Genomic DNA, 21,125 nt, shown 5'->3' on the forward strand with positions numbered 1-21,125 from the left:
GCACTAGATGTAAGAGAGGCGGGATCGATACCTGATTTGGAAAGATCCCTGGAGAAGGGCATTACAACCCACTCCAGTATTATTGCCTGGAGATCCCAAGGAAAGAGGAGTCTGGCAAGCTACAGTCCATATGGTCACACGGAGTTGAACGTGACTGACGCGACTTAGCATACACGCACATGCACAATTCGAAAGCATTGATTCTTGGGTGCTGAGCCTTCTTGATGGTCCAGCTATCACACCCATACATGGCTATCAGAAAGACCATCACTCTGCCTATACAGACCTTTGTTGGCAAAGTGATGTCTCTGTTTTTTAATATGCTGTCCAGGTTTGTCATAGGTTTTATTCCAAGGAGCAAGTGTCTTTTATTTTGTGGCTTCAGTCACCATCCACAGTGATTTTGGAACCCAAGAAAACAAAATCTCTCACTGTTTCCACTTTTTCCCCATTTAATTGCCATGAAGTGATGTGACTGGATGCCATGATCTTTGCTTTTGAATGTTGAGTTTTAAGCCAGCTTTTTCACTCTCTTCTTTCACTTTCATCAAGAGGCTCAAAGTTTAGTTTCTCTTTGCTTTCTGGTATTAGTGGTATAATCTACATATCTGAGGTTGTTGATACTTCTCCTGGCAATCTTGATTCCATCTTCTGATTCACCCAGGCTGGCACTTTGAGTGATGTACTCTGCATGTAAGTTAAATAAGCAGGGTGACAATATACAGCCTTGACATACTTCTTTTCCAATTTTGAACCAGTCCATTTTGCTGAGTCTGGATCTAACTGTTGCTTCTTGACCTGCATACAGGTTTCTCAGGAGGCAGCTAAGGTGATCTGGTATTCCCATATCTAAGAATTTTTCACAGTTTGCTATGATCCACAATCAACATTGACTTTAGCATAGTCAATAAACAGAAGTAATTTTTTTTTAGGAATTCGCTTGCTTTTTCTATGACCCAGAAGATGTTGGCAACTTGGTCTCTGACTCCTCTGCCTTTTCTAAATACATCTTGTACATCTGCAAGTTCTCATTTCATGTGCTGCTTAAGCCTAGCTTGAAGGAATTTGAGCATAATCCTGATGTAATTCCAGCTGAACTGTTTCAAATGTCAAGATGTCACAAGGCTCTGAATAAAATTTGGAAAATAATCATTGAAATGTATATTTTAGCATGTGTATATAATCTAACTTTTTTTTAATGATGATTTTACTGGTTAGAGTGGAGTGTGCACAGTTGTTGACTACATAAAATGAGGTGATAAAATTCCCAAAATATTTGGAATCACAGATAAGATTGTATAAATTTTATACTACTTCATACACTGAATATGAATTGGTAATGTTGACTAAATAAAAAAAAATCAAGAGGTTGAAGCTAGAATGGAAATAAAATCTTCACTTCTTAAAGAAATCTAGAAATATAATTATCACTTAATAAATGAGACTTTTATGTATCTATTAGAGAGTATCACAGGCTGATTCAAAGTCAATATTTTTAATACTAAGGTATACTCTTTGTTTAAGAAAATTCTTTTTCTTAACTAATTAGCATTTAATTTCCTCCTTATTGGTTATTTTCCTTTAGGAAATGTCAATTCATCATAACTTTTAACATGGATACATAAAGCTTTCAGTTCAGTCGTGTCCAACTCTTTGTAACCCCATGAACCTCAGCACGCCAGGTCTCATGTCCATCACCAAGTCCACCCAATCCCATGTCCATTGAGTCCGTGATGCCATCCAACTATCTCATCCTCTCTTGTCCCCTTCTCCTCCTGCCCTCAATCTTTCTCATCATCAGGGTCTTTTCAAATGAGTCAGTTCTTTGCATCAGGTGGCCAAAGTATTGGAGTTTCAGCTTCAACATCAGTCCTTCCAATGAACACCCAGGAGTGATCTCCTTTAGAATGGACTGGTTGGATCTCCTTGCAGTCCAAGGACTCTCAAGAGTCTTCTCCAACACCACAGTTTAAAAGCATCAATCTTCGGCACTCAGCTTTCTTTATAGTCCAACTCTCAAGTCCATACATGGCCACTGGAAAAACCATAGCCTTGACTAGACGGACCTTTGTTGCCAAAGTATTATCTCTGTTTTTGAATATGTTGTCTAGGTTGGTCATAACTTTCCTTCCAAGGAGTAAGTGTCTTTTAATTTCATGGCTGCAGTCACCATCTGCAGTGATTTTGGAGCCCAGAAAAATAAAGTCAGCCACTGTTTCCCTATCTATTTGCCATGAAGTTATGGGACCAGATGCCATGATCTTAGTTTTCTGAATGTTGAGCTTTAAGCCAACTTTTTCACTCTCCTCTTTCACTTTCATCAAGAGGCTATTTAGTTCTTCTTCACTTTCTGCCATAAGGATAGTGTCATCTGCATACTGGTATGTTAATTCTTACTTAAAAAAAAAAAAAAAAGGCATGTGTATCATTTTTATATAATTTGTTGATTAACATATTTAGGACTTTAATTTCATATTATGGAAATATATGAATAATTATGGACTTTTACTCATTCAAAGAGATATCATAAAACTAAATTATTAGGCATTATTATTTTAATTAGGAAAACACATTCAAATTTTTACACAATATTGTAAAGCAGTTGTCCTTCAGTAAGTGTATTCTGTTCTAAACTTCTCAAAATTCTGAAAGCATAAAAAAAAAATGGTAATGTGGTATAGCTTACCATTTTTATAAAAAGAATGACTTCCCTGGTGGCTCAGATGGTAAAGCGTCTGCCTACAATGCCGAAGACCTGGGTTGAATCCCTGGGTCAGGAAGATCTCCTGCAGAAGGAAGTGGCAACCCACTCCAGTGTTCTTGCCTGGAAAAACCCATGGATGGAGGAACCTGGTAGGCTACAGTCCATGCGGTCGCAAAGAGTCGAACACGACTGAGCAACTTCACTCACTCACTCACTCACTCAATGTTGGTGTACATTTGTAGATTACATTTAGTGTGAAAAAGCTACCTTTTGAAAGTTCAGTATTATTTTGAAATATGGAATTGTTGTTGCCTTTTAAATGTAAAATGGCAACTTAATTATGGAAGAATCTGATTTTTTAATGATATTTCTTTTGATTAGGAATATGGATATTTCTATTAATGCTTAACAAGACACAAATTGTTCAATATTTGAAAATTAGTATTTCCCATTAAAAGTTCACTTTGTGTTGCTTACCTTATTAACTCAGCCATTAGAAATTAAGCTATTTGTGTCCTAATGGTGAAGAGTGTAGGTATATAAATTATCAGAAAGGTGTCTTGTTCTCCTCAGTTTACAGTCAACCATATTCCAGGAAATGTTCAATAAATAAACATTCTAGTGTTCTTTCCAATTTGTCTGAATTGAATAATTTTAAAAGACATTTCCAAGAATAATCAAGAAATAAAGTGCTTATTTGATTAGCATAGTACTAATGGCTACCTCTTATTGACCACCTTATAGTGTATCAGGACATCTGCTAAGAATTTCACTTAAATCCTCATAGTTAAACTCCTCATAGTTAAGTAACAGTGCATATGCTATGAATATTATATCACCCTTCCAAATTAGAAAATAGAAAAAAAAAAGAAAGCACAGGAAAAGAAAATAAAGGCCAAGAATACAAAAGGAAAATAGAAGGTGGGGTTGAGGTTTGCTGGCCCCTACCCTTCTTTTTGTTGTTGTTACTTTGGTTGCCAGCAGATTTAAAATAAGGATAATCTACAGTTTAGATTTTAAACTTACCTTTAGTCAGAAGATAGAAGCAGATGTTTAACTCATCACAGAATTAAAACATTTAATAGCAAAATTAGAGTTTCCTGAAAATAGTGAATCATAGAGATGTTACTTGTCTCTGAACAGAATGACAGTCTTAGAGTTTATTGCGGTCCCATGGGGAACTTTAAAACTGGCCAAGGTGATCAACAGCATGAACCTACTAAGAGGGAAGAGAACACTATCTTACAGTGTTAGATCTTACAGGTAAAAGATAGATGGGCTTTAGAAACAATAAGCAAATAAAAAAGAGGCAAACCATTGTTTTTGTAAATTGCAAAGGTAACTTGGAAGATAATTGCATTTTGCCTAGAGATGGCATATCAAAGGATTAATTAACCACTGGTAACTTCTTATGAAGTTATTAAAAAAAACAAAGTGAAGCAAAGGGAAACAAAAAGGCAGACTTGGACTTGATTGAGTCGAACTAGTAACACAAATTTCTCCATTTTATAATGATCTTACTGTCCCTTCTGGAAGCATGAAGACCTAGGTTTTGTGAATAAACATAACAGAGATGTCATTAAAGGATTTAAACTTTAGTAAACTTTGGCAAAATTACAGAATATTACTGGATATCCATTTCCATACTATTTCAAGAAAACAGCAATATATGCCTTAAGCAATTGTTATGATAATAAAAATAGTATATATAAAGCTTTTAGTGAGTAATAAGCTGTATGCTAATTATAACTTTTATTCTAATGATTATTGTTTTTTTAGTGCCACATTGTGCTAATAATAAAGTGAAATATTATGGCCATCACAATTAACAATAAAATATTATATTAATAAATATTTTACTCTAATTTTATTTTCTTAATATTTTATCAGAAATCTCAACAGAGATATCAGGAAATCTATGCTCAAAATTTCTCATATTGATTCACTAAAGAATATTTTAATTTTTAAGTTTAAATCTGAAGTATAGAAATATCTGCTTTTGCAAAAAAAATAGTTATAGGTTTTTGAAAGCAGTAAACACTACAAAGAAACTGAACTCATACATTTTAGATTTATCTTTTATACTATAATAATGATGTGTTTAGTTGCTCAGTCATGTCTGAATCTGTGACCCTTTGGACTGTAGCCCACCAGGCTCTTCTGTTCATAGAATTTCCCAGGCAAGAATACTGGAGTGGGTTGCCATTCAATTCAGTTCAGTTCAGTCGCTCAGTCATGTCTGACTCTTTGCAACCCTGTGAACCACAGCACACCAGGCCTCCCTGTCCATAACCAACTCCCAGAGTCTACCCAATCCCATGTCCATCGAGTCGGTGATGCCATCAGACCATCTCATCCTCTGTCATCCCCTTCTCCTCCTGCCCTCAATATTTCCCAGCATCAGGGTCTTTTCAAATGAGTCAGCTCTTCGCATCAGGTGGCCAAAATATTGGAGTTTCAGCTTCAACATTAGTCCTTCCAATGAACACCCAGGACTGATCTACTTTAGGATGGACTGGTTGGATCTCCTTGCAGTACAAGGGATTCTCAAGAGTCTTCTCCAACACCACAGTTCAAAAGCATCAATTCTTTGGTACTCAACTTTCTTTATAGTCTAACTCTCACATCCATACATGGCCATTACATTTATGTAAAACAAAAAATACTGAAGACATAATTAAAGTCCACATCCATACATGGGCATTACATTTATGCAAAACAAAAATACTGAAGATATGATTAAAGTATCATGCATTTACTACTTCTCATATGCTTTATGGATAAAAAGTACATTTTTCTTTTTTAATACCTTACTATCTCTGAGAAGCAGCCAATTCAGCAATAAAACATATAGTTATTTTAAGGTAAAAATAACTTTGCAACTAGACACACACCCAAAAGTGTTTCTCATGGTTAAACTAAACTGAAAATAAAAGCAAAATATTGATAATTGCTGATACAGTGTTTTATATCTAAAAAAAGAAATTTAAGTTACTGAGAAAGCAAGTTTATTGTAGCAATCCAAAACTATGTAGTGTATCTCTAGTATGTAAACACAATTATATAATTCCTACAGGTGGTTCCAGATGTCATGTTTTCTTTATAAATGTACAGAATGATAATATCCTTCTCTATATAAATCAAATCAAGAAAATATTTTCTATAGATAAGTATGTTTTAGTTTTCTACCACTAAGTTACAAATCATACTTAAATATACTATTTAAAACAACAATTATTACCTTATAATTTGTTATGTGCCTAGACTCAGCCTACTTGAGTGTGTTTGTAAAGTGAGTGTAAGTCGCTCAGTCATGTCTGACTCTTTGCAATCCATGGACTATATAGTCCCTGGAATTCTCCAGGCTCCAGAATACTGGAGTGGGTAGCTGTTCCCTTCTCCAGGGGATTTTCCCAATGCAGGGATTGAACCCAGGTCTCTCATATTGCAGGCATATTCTTTACCTGCTAAGCCACCAGGGAAGAATGTGTTTGCCTCAAGACATTTCAAAAGACCTCAATTAAGATGTATCATTTGGGGATACAGTCCAATCTAAAGGCTTTGGTTTTTGTTTGTTTGTGTTGTTTTATTTGTTTAGTCACTAAGTTATATCTGACTCTTTTGCAACCCCATGGATTGTAGTCTACCAGACACCTCTGTCCATGTAATTCTCCAAGCAAGAATGCTAGAGTGTGTTGCCATTTCCTTCTCTAGATGGTCTTCCAGACCCAGGGAACAAACCCACATCCCCTGCATTGGGCAGGTGGATTCTTTACTGCTGAGCCACAAGAGAAGCCCAATCTGAAGGCTGACCTGAGGGAGAATCAGCTTCCAAGCCCATGTACATGGATGTTGTCAGATCCACTTTCTGAAAGGCTGCTGGTTTGAGTGCCTCAGTCTCACTGAAGTTGATCCTCATCCCCTCAGAGGATTACTAACAATATGGCACCTAGCTTTCCTCTTTATGAAGATTTCCTATAACTTTATAACAGAAGTGGTATCTCATCACTTTTGCCACATCCCACTAAAATCAAGTTTTAGAGAATTATCTGAATATTGTGCAGACCTGAAGGAACACTAAGCAAAAGTGCCTCCTCAAAGGGTTAACTTAGTTTTCTTAGCTAATCTTTTCACTGGAACTTAAAAAAAAAAAAAAATTTCTTGTAAGTCAGTGACCTATTGTTCTCTAAAACGTGACAGCTAAAGATTTTCTGTGTTTGATTATGATCAACCTTTCCAATCTCAGTTTCTGTCTTTTTGTCACATATGTTGAACTGTTCTCCAAATACACTGGTCACACCTAAGTTTTCATAATATTTCCAAACTCAAGACCTCTTCCTACCACATCTCCCTCTAGGTGCAAACAAATCTTACATCAATATTTCTATTTATCTGTAAAGATTTAGCCAAAGCCCGACATCACACGGAGGCACTCTGTTATTCTCCTGGACAAAAACCACTCCCTCCTCTAGACAGGTAGTTTCCACCCATCTCTGCCCAGTGTTTGTTTGTATAATTCTCTTTCTGTACCCTGATGTCCATGACAGATAATCTACCCTTGTATTTTCCTTATACTTGGTGAATTGTCCAACATAGAATGAGTGCTCAATAAACATTGCATAGATTTAAAACATAATGAATAAATGTGTGATCATAAATTTTATTAAAAATAAAACATAAGATATCCAGTAGTGATTTTCAATTAATTTATTTTTTATTGAAAGATAATTACTTTACAGAATTTTGCTCTTTTATGTCAAACCTCAACATGAATCAGCCATAGGTATACATATATCCACTCCCTTTTGAAACTTATTTCCTTTTTACAAGTCATAGGTTTTATTCTATGTATTCACAAAAGATGCTTTTTTAGTTTTCATTTGCAAAATATATAATTATTTGTGTTAATAAATTCACAAAATATATTGCTCAAATATGCTTAAATAATTTCATAATTACTAACAGTTTTTTGAATAAGAGTATTACAGACTACCCTGAGTTCTGAGATGTTACTGTTTTAAAAAAATATCTGTATGTGTGTGTGTGTAGATTCAGATGTTAAATATAATTTTGTATAGAATGTGCAACAGCCTGAAGATATTACCTTAATAGTTAATTAGAAAACAATAAAAACTTATTACTTCAGTTACAAATACCTCACAAATTTAATTTGTGCTTCTTGTGAAAGAGAAAGAGATTAGGACAAATCAAAAAGTAAGGTTCTGTTACTACATTATTTGAATATAACAATATTAAATAAATTTTATATTTCTAACATTTACTTATTTCTACCATGTTGGAGGCATAGGCACTGTTGTGCTTTTTATAAGATACTTCATTTGTCCTTTACTCTGCTTTATGAGATAGCCCTACACTGAGCAGTTCTTTAAAGAATCAGTGGCAATCAAAAGGTCTATCAAATAGTCCACATTTTAAAATTATGGCACTGAACTCTGAGAAATAATTCCCAAATGCACATAACTAATACCTGGTCAAACTGGGACCGAAACACAGATCTGCTTAGAGCTCTTTCTTAGTTTTAATTTTATTCTGCTAGCCATTAATCCAAAGCAGATTGCTAAGTTATATATGGTTGCCATGTTCTAATAAGTATGCAACATTTTGCATTTTATTTGCTGGTTTATATAATATTTGAAGGAAAAGTGAATGTGAAAGTCACTTATTTTTGTCCAACTCTTTGGGACCCCATGGACTATCAAGTCCATGGAATTCTCCAGGCCAGAATACTGGAGTGGGTAGCCTTTCCATTCCCCAGGGGATCTTCCTGACCAAGAATCAAATTCCATTGCAGTTGGATTGTTTACCAACTGAGCTATTAGGGAAACTGTATTTGAACGAAAGCTGAAGCCAAATAAAATTTTGGCATTTGGCTTATTTTTCCACATTTGCCTCATCACTTTAACGCTGTATATAAATTTACATTCTGTTGATAAAATTATAAAAGACAATATTTTCTCCAAATGCCTATGTTAATTTCTATTACTAACATCAATATCATCAGTAGCAATAGTAATAAGAAAATAATGTCAACATAATGTGCGATTTAAGTGAACTTCAAATGCAGCTATAAAAATAATACATGTACATACTGAATAAATTCATATTTTTCGTAATATATTTAATTTTGAATATCTCACCCTGTTAGCATGTTAAATAGTAAAATTACTTTGCAAAGCCTATTTAAAACTTCTTCAAAACAGATTATAAGCCTCTATTGTAGAGGAATTTTGAATGCTATATTATTTCCTTTTAGGGATCCTTATCACTTAGTTTTCTGTTTGGGACAATTTTGTTAGATTTTTTTTTTTCATGTAATATTTTACATTTGATTATCTTTTGCCTTCTAAAGAGTTTCATGCCTACCATATACTATAAAATTATGTTTTTAAGTATGTGGAAGAGAATTCTATATTATATGGTTTTTATAGAAAAGTTTAATGGATTTTTCATTTTATAGATTTTACCTTATTATTTCAGCTCTAAAAGGAATAAGATGATATACTCACTACCAGGGTAAATGTACAATATTGCTAAACTGTCCTTTGGGCCTATCCTTTTGTTATTAATTTTAATCCACTTTTAGGATATTATAATTTGAATTTAATGCTCTTGAGATTTGATAATCACTAAAACTCATAAGAAATAGTAGCAAAACACTCTCCAACATAAACCACAGCAGGATCCTCTATGACCCACCTCCCAGAATATTGGAAATAAAAGCAAAAATAAACAAATGGGACCTAATTAAACTTAAAAGCTTCTGCACAACAAAGGAAACTATAAGCAAGGTGAAAAGACAGCCTCCAGAATGGGAGAAAATAATAGCAAATGAAGCAACTGACACACAACTAATCTCAAAAATATACAAGCAACTTCTACAGCTCAATTCCAGAAAAATAAATGACCCAATCAAAAAATGGGCCAAAGAACTAAATAGACATTTCTCCAAAGAAGACATACAGATGGCTAACAAACACATGAAAAGATGCTCAACATCACTCATTATCAGAGAAATGCAAATCAAAACCACAATGAGGTACCATTTCACACCAGTCAGAATGGCTGCGATCCAAAAGTCTACAAGCAATAAATGTTGGAGAGGGTGTGGAGAAAAGGGAACCCTCTTACACTGTTGGTGGGAATGCAAACTGGTACAGCCACTAGGGAGAACAGTGTGGAGATTCCTTAAAACATTGGAAATACAACTGCCTTATGATCCAGCAATCCTACTGCTGGGCATACATACTGAGGAAACCATAATTGAAAGAGACACATGTACCCCAATGTTCATCGCAGCACTGTTTATAATAGCCAGGACATGGAAGCAACCTAGATGTCCATCAACAGATGAATGGATAAGAAAGCAGTGGTACATATACACAATGGAGTATTACTCAGCCATTAAAAAGAATACATTTGAATCAGTTCTAATGAGGTGGATGAAACTGGAGCCTATTATACAGAGTGAAGTAAGCCAGAAAGAAAAACACCAATCCAGTATACTAACGCATATATATGGAATTTAAAAAGATGGTAACAATAACCCTGTGTACGAGACAGCAAAAGAGACACTGATGTATAGAAGAGTCTTTTGGACTCTGTGGGAGAGGGAGAGGGTGGGATGATTTGGGAGAATGGCATTGAAATACGTATAATATCATATATGGAACGAGTCGCCAGTCCAGGTTCGATGCACGATACTGGATGCTTGGGGCTGGTGCACTGGGACGACCCAGAGGGATGGTATGGGGAGGGAGGAGGGAGGAGGGTTCAGGATGGGGAACACATGTATACCTGTGGTGGATTCATTTCGATATTTGGCAAAACCAATACAATATTGTAAAGTTTAAAAATAAAATAAAATAAAAAAGAAAATCAAAAAAAAAAAAGAAAGAAAGAAGTATATTAAGACATATCATCTTCTGTCTCAAAAGTATAATGGCTAGAGGAAATTGCCTTGACAGTCTCCCTCAAGCTTACCAGTATAAAAATACTTGGAATTAAAATAAGATTAAAGCAAGCATATACATATTTGCTTACTTCTAAGTAAATTACTGCATAATGACATATTTAACCCTCAATTGCAAAACAACTGCTATATTGTAAAGAGAAAGGAATGTCTTGGTTTTCACTATTTTTAAAATCAAAGCTATACATATGTATAGTTTTAAAAATCAAATTGCCAAATAACAAAATGAATCCACCACAGGTATACATGTGTTCCCCATCCTGAACCCTTGGCAAAACTAATACAATTATGTAAAGTTTAAAAATAAAATAAAATTAAAAAAAAATCAAATTGTCCTTATAATCTATAAAAAAAGGCTTATAATTTAAAAAAAGATTCCCTGATAAACTCCTAATATGATTCTCAATACCTAATATAATTGTATGCCTAAAAAAATTCTAATATATCTACTTTTAATTTTTGTTGAAGTAACACATGACATTTGGTCATTTTAAATAAGATGTTAATAAGCCTTAAAACATAGGCAGATATGTTTAATAAAAGATGTATTTATTTTACATTATATTACATGATGCATGCACCATTTCATATATGTTGAGTAGGTTGCTCTTCCCCAACAATATTTTCAAAGTCCATGTCCTCCATGAGCCATGCATGTTTCAATGAGCCGTGAAAAGCTGGAATGAATAGAATACATTAAACAGCATTTTCATCAGTCTCTGCATGTGAATTTGTGATGTGCTGCCTCAGAAAAATTGTGGCTTTGATTGATTTTCACTATATAAATTTGTACATTTAGCATACCCCAGGATAAGTAGCCCAAGGGAAAGGGGATTGTAGAAATGTGAAAGAAAAAATTACCTATGTTTTATGTCCACATATATAAAGTGGAGATTGCTCTTTTTTGACCAGTTTTCCTACATATATTCATTGATTTCTCCAATCCTCTGAAAAAATAATATTACATGTCTTATTAATTGTCAATATTTGCACTATCACAATCCTGCTGATACTGTAGATAGCTGAGCAAAGTAGTGTCCCATGATTCAATTTCTTGTTTTACCAGATCCTTGTTTTCTTCTGCCAATAAAAATTGCATCCTTTTAGGATCTTCTGTAGTTTTAATTGTCCTTTCATGATTTAAGTATCACATTTAAATTAAAATTCTAAAGCATTTCTCAAGATAGCAATTCATATTAGGAAGCATCCTTTCTAGCACCTTCCATCCTTGGGCTGACCTATTAGCCTGTTGCTAAACAGTTATCTTGGCAGTTCTTCCATCATTGTCTTAGAACCTTCGTGCCTCTTTCTGGTGTTGGATATCTCTTTTCAGTACCCCGTGTCTTGCTCTTAATTCATTTATGTACTTATTTTGGTGGCATAGAGTCTCAAATTGTTTCCTGGAAAAGAATACATTATTAATAGTCTGTCTGAGTATATTCAAATTGACTTTATTCATACTCTGGCTCACATGTAAATCTAGTGGTCCCTGAACTTTAAAAATATGTATTCATTTCCTTCTGTTTTTTATCGTTTTTGTTGTGGTCTGACAATTGTGAATCCTTTCTGAAAAATTTAGGATTTTTTTTTTTTTTGAAATTTCAAGACTTGATTATTTTTGTCTACTTTTTATTTTTCATGTTTTGGTCTCTTCTTTAATCTGAAAGTTCTGGTCTCTTGTTACGAGAAACTTTTCCAGTATATTTTGCTAATTTGCTCCCCACCATTTCCCCATTCTATTTCCTAATCATATCACTTGTAAAACATTACCTACATAATAGTGGACATCCTGGTCTGATCTTCCATTTTCTTGACCTTCCTCTTTTATTTAAATATCTCTGTCTCTTTGTTCTACTTTCTGCAAATCTTCCTCAGCTCTGTATTCCAAAATTTCAAGTGATTTTAACATTTAATTGTCAATTATTATTATTAATTATTATTTCATTATTATTGGTATTGTTACTTTATAAAAAGCTATGCCTTAATCTCTAAACATAACTTTTTTCGTAAAGGATCTTGTTCTGCTTAATTATCATGTGAATACCCTTCTGAAGAAAATAATTATAGAATTTAAAAAATTTAGTGTGCTGGCTTTATCATTATTGAGATCAATCTTCTGTTTTTTGATTGGTCTCATTTACTAGATGTTTTCCTCAGTTGCTTGGTGTTTATTGGCTGCCAGTTCATATTTAAATGTGGGATATTAAAAGCTGATTAGAAACTCTCTGAGTTAGTCTAAGCTTTTATAACTGATGGTTTCAACATAGATGCCCTGATGATGAATCCTACGTTTCATTGGGGGAACTTGTAAATCTCCATATTTGTAGTTTTGCTTTTTTCCTCCTGGGATGGTCATACTACCCACACCGAATTCTAATCTTTGTCTTAGAGAATTCTAACTCAGCATGCTAGAAGCCAGTGAGGAAGAAGACTTGAGAATTCTCACCATCTAGCATATGCTTTTTAATCAATGTAATGGGCACCTCACTCTTACTCTCTCCTATTTCCAAAGCTGACAAACTTTGTTTAAACTTTGCAGAGAGTACACTGCGTTTTCCTGGTTAGTCTGATGGTGAGAATTCCCTAAGTAGGAGATCAGAGAGGAAATCTAGGAGTCCACCTGCTTCTTATACTTCACATTGACAGTCAATTAATCCTCATTTTTATCTCTTCCTCCTTCTATCATTTATACATACACACACACAGATATGCATATAGGAACACAGAGCCTATCAAAGCATCTGGCATCTATAATTATGAAGCTTTTAAGGGATTTTGCACTGCAAATTGTTTTTTCTTTTTATGGCTTCCCACACAACCAGATTTTTTTTTTTATTATTCTGCTTAGCTATTATCACTAGGCCATCTATTTCTGATCATACAAAGCTAACTTGACATCCCTCATCTGTTCTAGTTCTACCTTGCTCTTAAGGGGATTTTGATTTTATTTCTTTATTACAATGTTAATGGAGGATTGGGAGGGAATAAATGTAAAAGTTTAATTACAGAAATAATCTTTGATGTTGCAAGTTATAACAATAATTAATCCAAGAAACTATTAGGGACCCTGATGTTTTTATTCACTTTTAAGTTAGGGAAATCAGATGTTCATTCATTTATCTCCTATGTACTTATTTTACTATGTGCCCTTCCCCGGGCTCAGTGCTAACTAAAGTATATAATATACTGAATGTACAAAAAAAAAAGTCTTCTCATGAACTTATATTCTAATAGGGGATTCAAACACTAAATAAGAAAATGATTGCATCAATTAAGGATAAGTGTTAAGATATCTAAATACAATAATGTGATAGTGACACGGGGTTACTATAACTAGTATATCACAGAAAGGTCTTTCTAATATTTCTTATGAGGGTATAATCATGATAAGCTTCAAACCACATGAAGGGGCAGGGTAAGCAGACGGCAGAGGAGTCCAGAAGTGAGAATGAGCCGGTTGGAGAAGGGCAAAGTAGCGGCTGAAAGCACTGTGAGATGAGGTACCAGTGAGAGGAAGAGAGTCTATCATGTAGGCCCTGCATACCGCAGTGTGGAGACTGAGTTTACTTGGAGGATTGAGCATAAGAATTGTCTCCATTGGTTGAGCTACTGGTGTGTGAGGCAGTACTCTAAGTATCGGTAAGCGAGCCTATACTTCAAGAAGTCTTGTTTACCTCTAGTCCACTCATCATATGTCTGACATTTATTATTAGGTCAGTCAAGGTTAGCTAGTCTAGAAGAGCCTGAGTTGAAATGGCCAGTCGTTGCTCCATATTTGGAACAAGTTAGCCTGGATTTATTTATGTGGTGACTGAACACCATTCTAAGAGATCTAATATTAAAAAAAAAAAAAAAATTATATAACTTTAAATTCAATAAATTATATACTTTAAAGGGAATAGTCTAAATGTATTGATTACTAATTATTTTGCTGTATTTTACAATTATCTGTCTTTGTGAAGTGATTTGTGTCTACTGTATCTATGGACGAAACACATATAATATGCCACTGTGCATCTTTTCTCAATTCCCCAAAAGAGGGCTCTGGATCGTATACTAGCTCTGTTTTTAGTTTTCAAAGGAACCTCCATATTGTTCTCCATAGTGACTGCACCAATTTACATTCCTACAAAGAATGTCAGTTCAGTTCACATCAGTCGCTCAGTCTTGTCAGACTCTTTGCGACCCCATGAATCGCAGCACACCAGGCCTCCCTGTCCATCACCAACTCCCGGAGTTCACTCAGACTCACGTCCATCCAGTCAGTGATGCCATCCAGCCATCTCATCCTCTGTCGTCCCCTTCTCCTCCTCCCCCCAATCCCTCCCAGCATCAGAGTCTTTTCCAATGAGTCAACTCTTCACATGAGGTGGCCAAAGTACTGGAGTTTCAGCTTTAGCATCATTCCTTCCAAAGAAATCCCAGGGCTGATTTCCTTCAGAATTGACTGGTTGGAACTCCTTGCAGTCCAAGGGACTCTCAAGAGTGTTCTCCAACACCACAGGTCAAAAGCATCAATTCTTTGGCCCTCAGCCTTCTTCACAGTCCAACTCTCACATCCATACATGACCACTGGAAAACCATAGCCTTGACTAGATGGACCTTTGTTGGCAAAGCAATGTCTCTGCTTTTCAATATGCTATCTAGGTTGGTCATAACTTTCCTTCCAAAGAGTAAGCGTCTTTTTATTTCATGGCTGCAATCACCATCTGCAGTGATTTTGGAGCCCCCAAAAATAAAGTCTGACACTGTTTCCACTGTTTCCCCATGTATTTCCCATGAAGTGATGGGACCAGATTCTATGATCTTCATTTTCTGAATGTTGAGCTTTAAGCCAACTTTTTCACTCTCCTCTTTCACTTTCATCAAGAGGCTTTTGATTTCCTCTTCACTTTCTGCCATAAGTGTAGTGTCATCTGCATATCTGAGGTTATTGATATTTCTTCCAGCAATCTAGATTCCAGCTTGTGTTTCTTCCAGTCCAGCGTTTCTCATGATGTACTCTGCATATAAGTTAAATAAGCAGGGTGACAATATACAGCCGTGACATACTCCTTTTCCTATTTGGAACCAGTGTATTGTTCCATGTCCAGTTCTAACTGTTGCTTCCTGACCTGCATATAGGTTTCTCAAGAGGCAGGTCAGGTGGTCTGGTATTCCCACCTCTTGAAGAATTTTCCAAAGTTTATTGTGATCTGCAAAGTCAAAGGCTTTGTAATAGTCAATAAAGCAGAAATAGATGTTTTTCTGGAACTCTCTTGCTTTTTCCATGATCCAGTGGATGTTGGCAATTTGATCTCTGGTTCCTCTGCCTTTTCTAAAACCAGCTTGACATCTGGAAGTTCATGGTTCACATGCTGCTGAAAACTGGCTTGGAGAATTTTGAGCATTACTTTAGCAGTGTGTGAGATGTGTGCAATTGTGCAGTAGTTTGAGCATTCTTTGGCATTGCCTTTCTTTGGGATTGGAATGAAAACGGACCTTTTCCAGTCCTGTGGCCACTGCTAAGTTTTCCAAATTTGCTGGCATATTGAATGCAGCACTTTCACAACATCATCTTTCAGTATTTGAAATAACTCAACTGGAATTCCATCACTTCCACTAGCTTTGTTTGTAGTTGTGCTTTCCCAAGCCCACTTGACTTCACATTCCTGGATGTCTGGCTCTAGGCAGAATGTAGTCCACTGGAGAAGGAAATGGCAAACCACTTCAGTATTCTTGCTTTGAGAGCCCCATGAACAGTATGAAGAGGCAAAATGATAGGATACTCCCCAGGTCAGTAGGTGCCCAATATGCTACTGGAGATCAGTGGAAAAATAACTCTAGAAAGAATGAAGGGATGAAGCCAAAGCAAAAACAACCCTGTTGTGGATGTGACTGGTGAAAGAGGCAAGGTCCGATGATGTAAAGAGCAATATTGCATAAGAATCTCGAATGTTAGGTCTATGAATCAAGGCAAATTGGAAGTGGTCAAACAGGAGATGGCAAGAGTGAACGTCGACATTCTAGGAATCAGCGAACTAAAATGGACTGGAATGGGTGACTTTAACACAGATGACCATTATATCCACTATTGCGGGCAGGAATCCCTTAGAAGAAATGGAGTAGTCATCATGGTCAACAAAAGAGTCTGAAATGCAGTACTTGGATGCAATCTCAAAAATGACAGAATGATCTCTGTTGATTTCCAAGGCAAACCATTCAATATCACAGTAATCCAAGTCTATGCACCAACCAATAATGCTGAAGAAGCTGAAGAATGTCAGAGTATTTCCTTTTCTCCATACCTTGAGCAGTCTTTATTACTTATAGACATTTTGTGATAGCCATTCTGATCAGTGTGAGGTGATACCTCATTGTAGTTTTAATTTGCATTTCTCCAATACTTTGGCCACCTCATGTGAAGAGTTGACTCATTGGAAAAGACTCTGATGCTGGGAGGGATTGGGGACAGGAGAAGAAGGGGACAACAGAGGATGAGATGGCTGGATGGCATCACTGACTGGATGGACATGAGTTTGAGTGACTCCAGGAGTTTGTGATGGACAGGGAGGCCTGGAGTGCTGCGGTTCATGGGGTCGCAAAGAGTCAGACATGACTGAGCGACTGAACTGAACTGAACTGAATAATAATTGACGTCATTGAATATATTTTCATGTGTCTTTTGATCTTTTCTATGCCTTCTTTAGAGAAATGTCTATTTAGATCTTCTGTCAAATTTTTGTTTAGATTGTGTGCTTCTTAAATATTGAGTTGTATGTGCTATTTCTATATTTTGAGAAATAATCTCTTGTCAGAAGGCAATGGCACCCCACTCCAGTACTCTTGCCTGGAAAATCCCATGGATAGAGGAGCCTGGTAGGCTGCAGACCATGGGGTCGCGAAGAGTCGGACACAACTGAGCGACTTCCCTTTCCCTTTTCCTTTTCATATATTGGAGAAGGAAGTGGCAACCCACTCCAGTGTTCTTGCCTGGAGAATCCCAGGGATGGGGGAGCCTGGTGGGCTGCCATCTGTGGGGCAGCACAGAGTCGAACACGACTGAAGTGACTTAGCAGCAGCAGCAGCAGCAGCAGCATTTTTTTTTTTTATTTTTGCTTTTATTTCTTTCACCTAGGGAGCCAGATCTAAGAAAATATTGCTAAGCTCTATGTCTGAAAATGTTTTGCCTATGTTCTCTTCTAGGAGTTTTATGGTGTCATATCTTATATTTAGAGCTTTACACCATTTTTGAGTTTATTTGTGTATATGGTATAAGGGAGTATTCTAATTTCATTGATTTATGTGAGGATGTCCAGCTTTCCTAACACAACTTGTGGAAGAAAATTTCTTTTCTTCCTTGTATACCCTTGCATCTTTGTCAGAGATTATTTATTGTAGCTGTGTGTGTTTATTTCTGGTCTCTCTATTCTATTCAATTGATCCATCTGTCTTTTTTTTTTTTTTTTTTTTGCTAATATCATGCTGTTTGACTACAGCAGCTTTATAGTACTGTCTGAAGTCTGAGAGGGTTATGTCTCCTGACTTGCTTTTTTCCCCTCAGGATTGCTTTGGCTATTCTGGGTCTTTTGTGGCTCCATATAACTTTTAGAATTATTTGTTCTAGTTCTGTGAAAAATGCAATGAACAGTTTGAAAGGGATCACATTAAATATATACATTGCTTTAGGTACTATGGCTGTTTTATTAATAGTAATTCTTCCAGTCTAAGAGCATTGAGTATCTTTCCATTTCTTTGACTCACCTTCAGTTTCCTTTATTAATCTTACAGTTTTGAGCTTATAGGTCTTTCAACTCCTTAATTAGATTTATTCCTAGGTCCTAGGTATTTTGTTTTTTGGCACAATTATAAATAAGAATTTTTTTAACTTTATCTTTCTGAAAGGGAAATATGACAGATTTGTATATGTTAATATTGTATCCTGCTAATTGCTGAATTCATTTATTAGTTTAATAGCTTTTGTGTGGAGTCTTTTAGGTTTTTCATATAGAGTATCATGGCATCCTCCTATAATGACAATTTCACTTCTTCTATTCCAATTTGGATATTATTTCCAGAAGGAATTTCTTTATAGTTGAGAACTCAAAATTTTATGTAGAAAAGTAAAACTTAGTAAGGAATATATTTTTTAAAACAGGAAAAATGTCCACCTATTTGGACATAAAATATATATACCTAAATGAACAACAATGAGAGAAAGTCAAATATATATATAAATATCTATATTTTCCATTGTTGTTTTATATAACAGAGTACATATATTTGTGCAGAAACATAAACAAATACACACATTTTACATATACATTAGAAAAATATACATAAGTGTATGACTATTTTTATAATATAAGAATGAAGTTGGAACCCTATCTCATGCCATAAAAATAATTCCATAAATCTAAAATGCTTTTAAAAACAAAGATAAAAAGAGAAAGATTTACACATTGACAAAATAGAAAAAAATATATTGTACACTCTTTTTTCTCTTTTGTTGGAGATCTGGGGAGTTTTGTTAGTATAACTCCAGTGTATGAGCCTGTATATCGTTTGCACGCATCTTGTTTGGCCCCATTGCTGCAAATCACCATTAGAGTGATCAATATGCTGAGGATGAGAATTTTATAAGGTACAGGATGTTCAATGTTTATTAGCTAAGAAAAGAGAAAAAATAATGACTCATGGTTTTATTTCTGATGCATAGAGTAGCAGGGTATTGAACTGACAGCACCCATGTTGTCTGTCATAGCATGTAGTCTTCTAAAGATGTTGGAGAGTTTAAAAATGGAACATTATTTGAGGAATCAGAATAGCTTCCTTGTAATTGTTGATCTAAAATCCTAAGAATGTTGTGTGTATGTGTGCGTGTGTATGAGAGACAGGGAGAGATAGAGAGACAGAAAGATAAAAGAGATCAAGCGATAAATCAGAATTTCTGGGTCTGACATTCTGAGAAATGTTTGGAATGTTATTTTGAAAAATAATTAATTTTTTAACTCCTTGTATTTTTTCACTGTGCACTCATGAAAGACATTCTGTTAACTGAAATCTGAGGCATCTAGTTACTAACATTAGTCTTTAAAAAGAAATATTAATATATTTTTCTCAAAATTTTGTTGCATGTTTTTTAAAGATTTTTGTTTATAGTATAGTATTTGTAAATACTGCTATATACCTTCACCAGTTTTGAAAGTAAAATTAAATTTGACTTAATATTTAAAATATATGGCATTTTGCATTTTCATAAGACTCATGTTTTGAAAAGATATAAAATCTTAAGTTTGCCACATAAAATATTCGGAGACTACCAATGTGCAATACACTAAATAAAAAACAGTAATATAGTGAAGGTTAGATATATCAACCTAACAGTAAATGAAAAAATGGCTATAATTAATAATGATTTAATGCTATAATGGAACTATGAGCAATAGAGTGCTTATGTAATTTCTCATGGAACCAGGAACTATTTTGAGAGAGGAATAAGAGACTAAGGATAATTTTGCTAGAAACCTAAGTGCACATTACAACTACCCTGAGTAAACCAGTTTATGTAGAGAAATTCAGGAGATATTACTATAAATAGAGGGGATATTACTTCTTTATAGTCTGCTAATCAGGAGAAATAACTGTGAAGGATATTGGATGTATCTGACAGGTAAAACATATTGGGGTTAGTCAATGTGACTTCCTCCAAAAGTGGATTTTGATATAAGCTCTTTGAATATTTCTGACAGGATTGGGGAGCAACCATAGAAATCAGGAACCATAGAAATTAGGAAAACAGAGCCACATGGTGGCTAATTTAGGGGTGTTTCTGGTTGGAATTTTATTCTCTTGAATTATAACCCAATTTCTGATATACACATGAAGGAAGTCAACAAATGTAGACTTCAACTCATTCTCATTTACATATGCTGCTGCTAAGTCGCTTCAGTCGTGTCCAACTGTGTGCGACCCCATAGATGGCAGCCCACCAGGCTCCCCTGTCCCTGGGATTCTCCAGGCAAGAATATTGGAGTGGGTTGCCATTTCCTTCTCCAATGCATGAAAGTGAAAAGTGAAAGGGAAATCGCTCAGTCGTGTCCCACTCTTAACGATCCCATGGACTGCAGCCTACCAGGCTCCTCTGCGCATGAGATTTTCCAGGCAAGAGTACTGGAGTGGGTTGCCATTTCCTTCTCCCATTTACGTATAGAAGGTCTAAAATGGCTTATACAAAAAGTAGAGAATTCTCACAATTGAAAGCTTACAAATTTTCAAGCAGGCAAAAATGGGGGTCAAATGAGGTCATAAAGGATCATGTCTTGATTCTCCCTCTTTTGAGTTAGTTCTATTTTCAGAGGTTTGGCACAGTGCCCTCAAATTTCTATACCTGACAGTCAAAATCCATCAGGAAAAGCAAATCAAGTCTTTCATCAAAGACTTGATTTTTTC

Source organism: Bos taurus, chromosome 26 (assembly GCF_002263795.3).
Source record: "Bos taurus isolate L1 Dominette 01449 registration number 42190680 breed Hereford chromosome 26, ARS-UCD2.0, whole genome shotgun sequence".
NCBI lineage: Eukaryota > Metazoa > Chordata > Mammalia > Artiodactyla > Bovidae > Bos > Bos taurus.